Source organism: Pseudorca crassidens, chromosome 5, assembly GCF_039906515.1.
Source record: "Pseudorca crassidens isolate mPseCra1 chromosome 5, mPseCra1.hap1, whole genome shotgun sequence".
Taxonomy (NCBI): Eukaryota; Metazoa; Chordata; class Mammalia; order Artiodactyla; family Delphinidae; genus Pseudorca; species Pseudorca crassidens.
In genome coordinates, this window is record NC_090300.1 from 72233824 (window position 1) to 72241435 (window position 7612).

Below are 7612 nucleotides of genomic sequence, written 5' to 3' on the forward strand. Positions count from 1 at the left end.
ACCCTCTCTCTCTCACACATATACACACGTACACTTTCCCTGTATTTTAAGATAAGGTTGCTGGGATATAAAACTGTTTGTTGTGATATTGCTGCTAGAGATAGTGACATGGTGATATTAAAATTAAATGACGCTTAAAGAATAGAAAATGACTTTCAAAAGAGGTCAGAGATTCTAATCTTTGAAAGGATTGTCAAGCTCTTAGCTCTTTCCCTGGTTTTTGGCTCACTTTTTCTATTCTCAGTTGAGTGAGTTATTTGATAACTTTGAAGAAGATGGTTTTTCCAAATTCAAACAAGTATATCAAAACTTACCATTGCTCTGATTCTGTTAAAATAGAAAAAGAAAATAACAGCTTCATGTACCAGCCACTGGTGGGAGTTAAAGATAAAAAGGTCCCCCTCCAAACTCTAAATGTCAAAAGCAAATGCTAAATTAATACCAGAGTCAGTGCTGACCTTCTTCCTCATTAACCACATTAAAGATCTGTGTATTTTTTTAATCACTACTCCAAGTTTGCCTATAGATTGTGAAATATTAAACTACAGCAGTTAATAGCTAAGCCGGGGAGTTCACTTAGCATTGATTGGGCCTCCAAATGTATCTCAAGAATGTAACATATTAGAATTCACCAATTCAGGTGTCCTCTCACCACTGGATCCTCAGCACCCAGCAAAATAGCTGACATATGATAAAATGTAAAAAATATTTGTTGCTTGAAAGCAATAAAGGCTCAACAATTCTCTATTGAAAAAAATCAATTTTCCTCACAAAATATGTGCTTTTTGAAAAAATAGAATTATATACACACTTAAAGAAATCAATGAATAATTGCTAAAGGGATTTTGTTCATATCCATAATATAAACATATTTCAATTTTTTTAATTGTAGAGTTTTTTTTAAAGGTATAAAATTTAACCTCAGGTTTTCTATTTCCTTGAAACTCACATGAATAGCATTAATAGCCATACAGTACCTTAACAGACTATCAACTGAACTACAAATTAGTTCTTTGGAAAATGGAAATTTAGTTGTGAACGTCTGAAGCTCCCAAAAGAAGTCTTTCCAATTTAAAAAGCTAAAAATAATGTGAAAACGAGATGATGGAAACTGGTACATACATTGCTGAGAATGATGTTCATGACTTCATATGACATCTCTTTACTAGTATCTCAGGAGAATTTATAATACAATCTTGGAATTAAGAGCAACTGATTCACTTTTATTTCATGGATGTTATTAACTGTAACTGACATTTAACAAAAGTAATTGTAGATTATGTTTACTAGTTATATGGGTATTATTCTAAGCATTTTAAAGCTTATTTTGTGTTGTTCTTTTTTCTCAACCTTAACTTTTAAATTTTTTATTACCATATTTATTTTATGATATATTGTCTGTCATGTTTTATATATTCTAATAAGTTTCTTGAAATACTTCTGGGGAAAGGCAGGGTAAATTTAATTAAATAATTAATTAGATTTTAGAGGTACAAATTTTTCCCTCCTTAAAGGTTTCATTTCTATGAGGAAAAATTTCAGAGGATTATGGTGATAATCGAAATCTATTAATGTTTTGAATATTTTTCTCAATAAAAACATTTTGCATATCCTGGGAAGAATATTAGTATTTTTTAAAAAAATCCCCTTGGGAATGTTCATTCCTAATCTACTGTAATCTAATGAAGCTTTCCAAAATAAAGCATAACAAAGAATATATTTTGTATAGCAACTACAAAATATATTTATTGTACAGTGAACAGCAAAATAAATATCAAATTGTGAAGAAGCAATAATTGACATAGAGGTAGCTCAGCATGCTCAGAAAGAAAAAAATAACATAAGCCCAAAGTATACTCATATCTGGTTATTAGGTTGAATCGTTAAAATCACCCACAAAATTCTGAGTACTATAATTTAGCCATGTCCTGTTAATTGCAATAGGAAAAAATAAAAATGTATAAAATGGAACAATCTTATTTACCTATCCCTTGATTAATCATGACTTTCTAATATCACATTTTTAACTGAAATTAGCCTTTTGTTATTATAAAAGTTATATATGTGCATTGTAGAAAGTTGGAAAACAAAAACAACCAAAAATGTATCTTGTTTAAATACCATGGGATCATATTCTCTCCACCTATACCACTACTTCTAAAACCCTATTGAACATCTGCACATTCTTCCAGATATTCTGTTTATACACATACATGCAAAGACTATATATTCTTCTTTAAGAGACCATTCCATATCTGTGGCTTTGTAACCTAATTTCGCCCCATTAATTATCATTGTCTTTTCATAGCAATAAATTTTCATCTTATTGATAACCAATCCATGTTTAAATTTACCCAAGTTTCACAAAATGCACCATACTACTGGTTTGTTTAAACCAGTATTTTCATTTCCTCTGATTATTAGGCCCCTTAAGTCTCTTTTAATCAAGCTACGTTTTTTTCACCCTCCCTGGTTTATTAAAAAAAAAAAGACAAAACTGAACCAGTTTTCCTACAGTTTATTCCACCTTCTGGATTTGTCTGGTGATGTCACTTAGCTTGTTTCTCTATACCTTGTATTTTCAGTAAATTGAAATTTAAATCAAAAGTCTTTGATGGAAGCCTTAATTATGATAAAGTTGTTCGCTGGATTAGGGTGATGCTAATCTGATCTCTCCATTCTTCAGTTGTACATACTTTTCCTTCAGTGACAAAAACAAGTGATTATTGTGGTGTTATTTTGGAAACCATAGGAATATCCTATTCTCCATCAACCATAATAATAATTTTAAAATAATACTTTTAACAATTGATAATCTTTATTGGAGTCAGAACATTTGTTATAGTTTGTAGAAAGATGGTTTTCTAATTCTATTTTATCTTCATCTGTAGTAAAAACTCTTCTGTAAAATAAGCCTTGGTCTCTTCATTTGAGTCTATTTAGTTACCCTGAAAAGGCAGGATAAATGCTTAAAGTTCTTCCCTTTCATTTATCAATCCACAATACAAAATAAGGAGCTGACTTATTAGTGAGATAATATGTAATTTATCAGCCAAACAGGGACAATTTGAGAGTAAAAGTGAGGCCCATTAATAATTAAATCCTGGGAAAGTAAGGAGGTACTGTCTTTCTTTTAGCTCAAAGAGTGATGCATGTTATTTTTCAATATTTCCTTATATTTGAGTGTCATTATGAACCTACAGATTACCATTGATTCAATGTGCTTTAATCCATAATAACTATTATTATTATGATACTTAAATTGTTCATCTTTGGTCTGCCTGGGCTGTTTTAAACCGGCTCCTGTGTTTTCTTGATACAGTACTTTAAAAAATTTTTCTTCCGTAATCGTAATGTTGAGGTACATCCAGAAAAGTACATGTTTACAGCTAGATGAATTTTCACAGAGTGAATATACCTGCATAATCTGTATTCATGTCAATAAATAGATTATCCTTTCCCAGAAGCTCCCTCTGCCCCACCTTCTTGTCCTTACCCTCACCATTCTGTGGGTAACCACTATCCTGACTTCCAAAACCATAGATGAGTTTTGTCTGTTTTCGGACTACTGTATATTTAATTCTTTGAATCTAACTTCTTACCCAACATTATGTCCTAAGATTCAAAATTCATCTATATGGTTTCATGTAGTTCAGTTCACTTATTTTCATTGCAGTACAGTATTCTGTTGCAGAATATACCACAACAAAATGTTTAATCCATTTTCCTGGTAATGGACATTTGGTACGTTTCCAGTTTTTAGCTATTACAAAGAGTGCTGCTATGAACTTTCTTTGTTTCTGTTTTTTATTGAAGTGTAGTTGATTTACAATATCGTGTTAGTTTAAGGTATACAGCATAGTGATTCCGTATTTTTGCAGATTATATTCTATTATAGGTTATTATAAGATATTGGGTATAATTTCCTGTGCTATACAGTAAATCATTATGCTTAAACATTCTTGTATATGATTTGGGGAGAGCTATACCTTCCCTTCTCTGATACCTCAGAGTGGAATTGCTCCATCACAGGTGCACTTGGGTTCAGGGGTAGTGGATGTTGCCAAAACATGTTCCAAAGTGCTTATACCAATTTACACGCTCACAGCAGTACGTGATGTTCCACATCCTTGTCAATGCCTAATATTATCTATCTTCTTTCATTTTAGCCATTCTAGTAGGTATGTAGGGGGTCAAAAAATAAAAATTTGTAGTTTTTAACTCATCTTCCTAATAACTAATGAAGCCATACATATTTTACTATGGTTATTATCTATTTGAATATTCGATTTAGTGAATTATATGTTCAATTTCTTTGCCAATCATTCTACTTTCTTTTTTCTTTAAGAAGTTCTTTATATATTCTTGATCTGAGTCCTTTATCAGATATATGTGTTACAAATATCTTCTCCTAGCCTGTGGGCTGCTGTCCCACTTTATTAATGAAATTTTCTAATGACAAGTTATTTTTAATGTAGTCCAGTTCATCATTTTTTCCCTTCATGATGATAATTTCTTTGTATCCTGGTTAAGAAATTTTTGTATGCCCCAAATCATGATGATATTCTCTTCTGTTTTCTTCTAAACTATTTTAGTGATCTCTTGTATATTCTTTTATGTATTTTCTTTCTTGTATTTAAGTATAACATATATACAGAAAAGTACACAGAGAATAAGTGTATAATTTGATAAATTTTTACAAAGTGAACATACTATGTAATCATCATCCAGATCAAAAATAATACTATGCCGGAATTTCAGATTTATTTTTAATATACTTCCTAGATGATTCCTCTGCAGCTTGCATCATCCCACTTAACTGACCCAAGGGTGAAAACCAGTTTTAGAAAAATATCTGGGTAAAGATAATTTCCATAAAAGGAGATAGGATGATACAACTGTACAGATTTCCAATTATGCCCTTCACCATATAATTTCCTTGTTCATAGTACCATAAACTTTACAGTTTTCAGATATACCGATATCAGAATGATCAATATATAATTCACAATTGATTGTGCATGCACACGTGCACGCACACGCACACACACACACACACACACCCCTACATACACAATACTTACCGGGAGTAAAATCAAGTAGAGCAATTGAAGTACAATGTTGAAGAGTTTTTCTTTGGTCTCCAGAGTTTAAGTCCTCTAAACGTAGGTTATATTTCATGGGTGCCTGGGATTCATAAAGATTCAATCTCCCATTTTGTTTGAAAGCATGAACAACTGTTTCTTTTTAAGTACAATAGGAATCTCTGTCACTTATTCACCTTGGGGATCAAGTTTGCTACTTAATTTAAATATGAATCCAAGTGTTTTTGAATAAATTTAAAGAACAAAATAAATAGTATCCATAGCCAGCATTTTTTTTTTTTTTTTTTTGCGGTACGCGGGCCTCTCACTGTTGTGGCCTCTCCCGTTGCGGAACACAGGCTCCGGATGCGCAGGCTCAGCGGCCATGGCTCACGGGCCCAGCCGCTCCACGGCATGTGGGATTTTCCTGGACCGGGGCACGAACCCGTGTCCCCTGCATCGGCAGGCGGACTCTCAACCACTGCGCCACCAGGGAAGCCCTTTAACATGATTTTTAAAGGTCAATCATGACTTGGTCCGTGGGTACCTCTCCTACTTCTTTTTTAGCACTCTCTCCTTTGCTCCACCCTCCAACCAGACTGCATTTCTTTCTCTGCCTCAGACGCCCCATGCTTCTCTTGCCTCTGGCTCTGGAACAGCTTCTTCCTTTTCCAGTTCTTATCCCTATCATCCTTCCTATCTCTAGTAACACATCACTTCTTCTGACTTCCACTAGACTAGGTTGCCTAACACCTGAGGGCTCTGCTTTCATTGCCCCCATTGCACTTCACTTATGAGTGTGTGATCTCCTGCAAGTTTGCAAGCTCTAAAAGGGTAAATCATTTTATACTTTGTGTACTGCTCTGTTCCCAGCAACTGGCACAGTGCCTGATGCATAGTAGACCTTCAATACATATTTTTGAATAAATGAGTGAGTGAATGATGATAATACCCTAGCCTGGAGAAACTAAGCATTTTATTTGTATCCATTGTATGCAGTTATTTGTTCATTGGATTATTCCTTCCATTATTAATGCATACATTTGTGCAGTTTTATTGAAAGACCATCTCTACGTTTTCAAGCAACCAAAGACGCAGAGAGGACAGAGGCATAAAAAAAGAAGAAACTTAGAGTACAATAAAATAATTGCTATAATGTGGGTATGTATGGAATGTCATGGAACAAGCAATCTCTGCATCTGCCTGTGGAGTCAGGGAAGGCTTCATAGAGGAGGGAAATTTCAGTTGCATGAAGAAAGTTGACAGGCATTTTCAAAGAAAACAAATTAGGGGAAAGAATTCTGTGTAAAGAGGAAAACATGCACAAAGAAATAGAATCAAGAGAGGGCAAGTAATGTGCTGAAAATTACATGTAGTTTAATGTCCTCAGAGCATAATTGGGATAAGGAGGTTTCAATATATTCACAAGTTAACTTTAAAATGAAAACCCTAGGAAGATAGTATTTCCTTCTTTCCAAGTAGGAAAATGGAGATGAAGATGTTTGCTAAAAAACCCTCAATGCCACCATTAGAAATGCAAGCCAAGGTCATAAGGCGCTAGTTTTATTCTGTAGGATAACTATCCTGGTTTCCCTCCTACAGTCAGCCGCTTTGAGGCATCACCCAAGGAGCAAAGTCTTATTGAAGACAGACTTCACCATCACAGAGATAAGTTTCATTCCCAAATTAATATTCCTACCATATCTTCTCCTTTACACTTTCATCTTCTTTCAAATCAGTTCTTTTACCTTTTTGGTTTTGTTTCTTTATGTCAACATCCTCATGCTGGAGAGAATAATTCCACTTTCATTTTAAGGAGATAAACTGGGGATTATGTGGAAAAAGCATTCCTAGAGCAGGTTCTGCAGCTTTTGAGCTACAAGTAGTTACTCTCCAGTGAATAATGTTGGCCCTTGATATGCTGTAATTAATTGGAAAACAATATAATACACAGTCCTATATTGGTTACTCTATGTTTCCGTTCAAAAAAGCTGGTGATTTGTCATTTAAAGTTTTATTGAAGTAATCTTTACTTTTTTAAAACAGAAAAGAATAAAACAAACAAACAAAAACACCATTTATCCCTGTACCCAGAGAGTGTTTGTTAACATAGAGGAAAATTATACGTGCATAAGATTTTTCACAAATTAACAGTACAGAAATGTAAGTATTAAACGATGTCTCTCTTACCCACCTCCATGGTTTCCCCCCACCACCTCTCTCCCAAAAGATGTACCTATCACATATTTCTTATGTCTTTACAAGGAAAATAAATTTTATGGCATATATGGATCCTTTGAAAATGTATACACCATACTCTTTATCTTCCCTTTAAAAATAAAATTAATAGTTAACTATACTTATTGGCATTTTCCATATCACCTTATTCTTTTTAATGGCTGCATAGTTCTTTGTTCATATGTACCATTACTTGTCTAATTTGTCCCCTTACACATCTCCATTACTTCCTCCGCTTTTTGTATCATAAGCACTGTGGCAATGAATACTCTTTTAAAAGCATCTTTGCC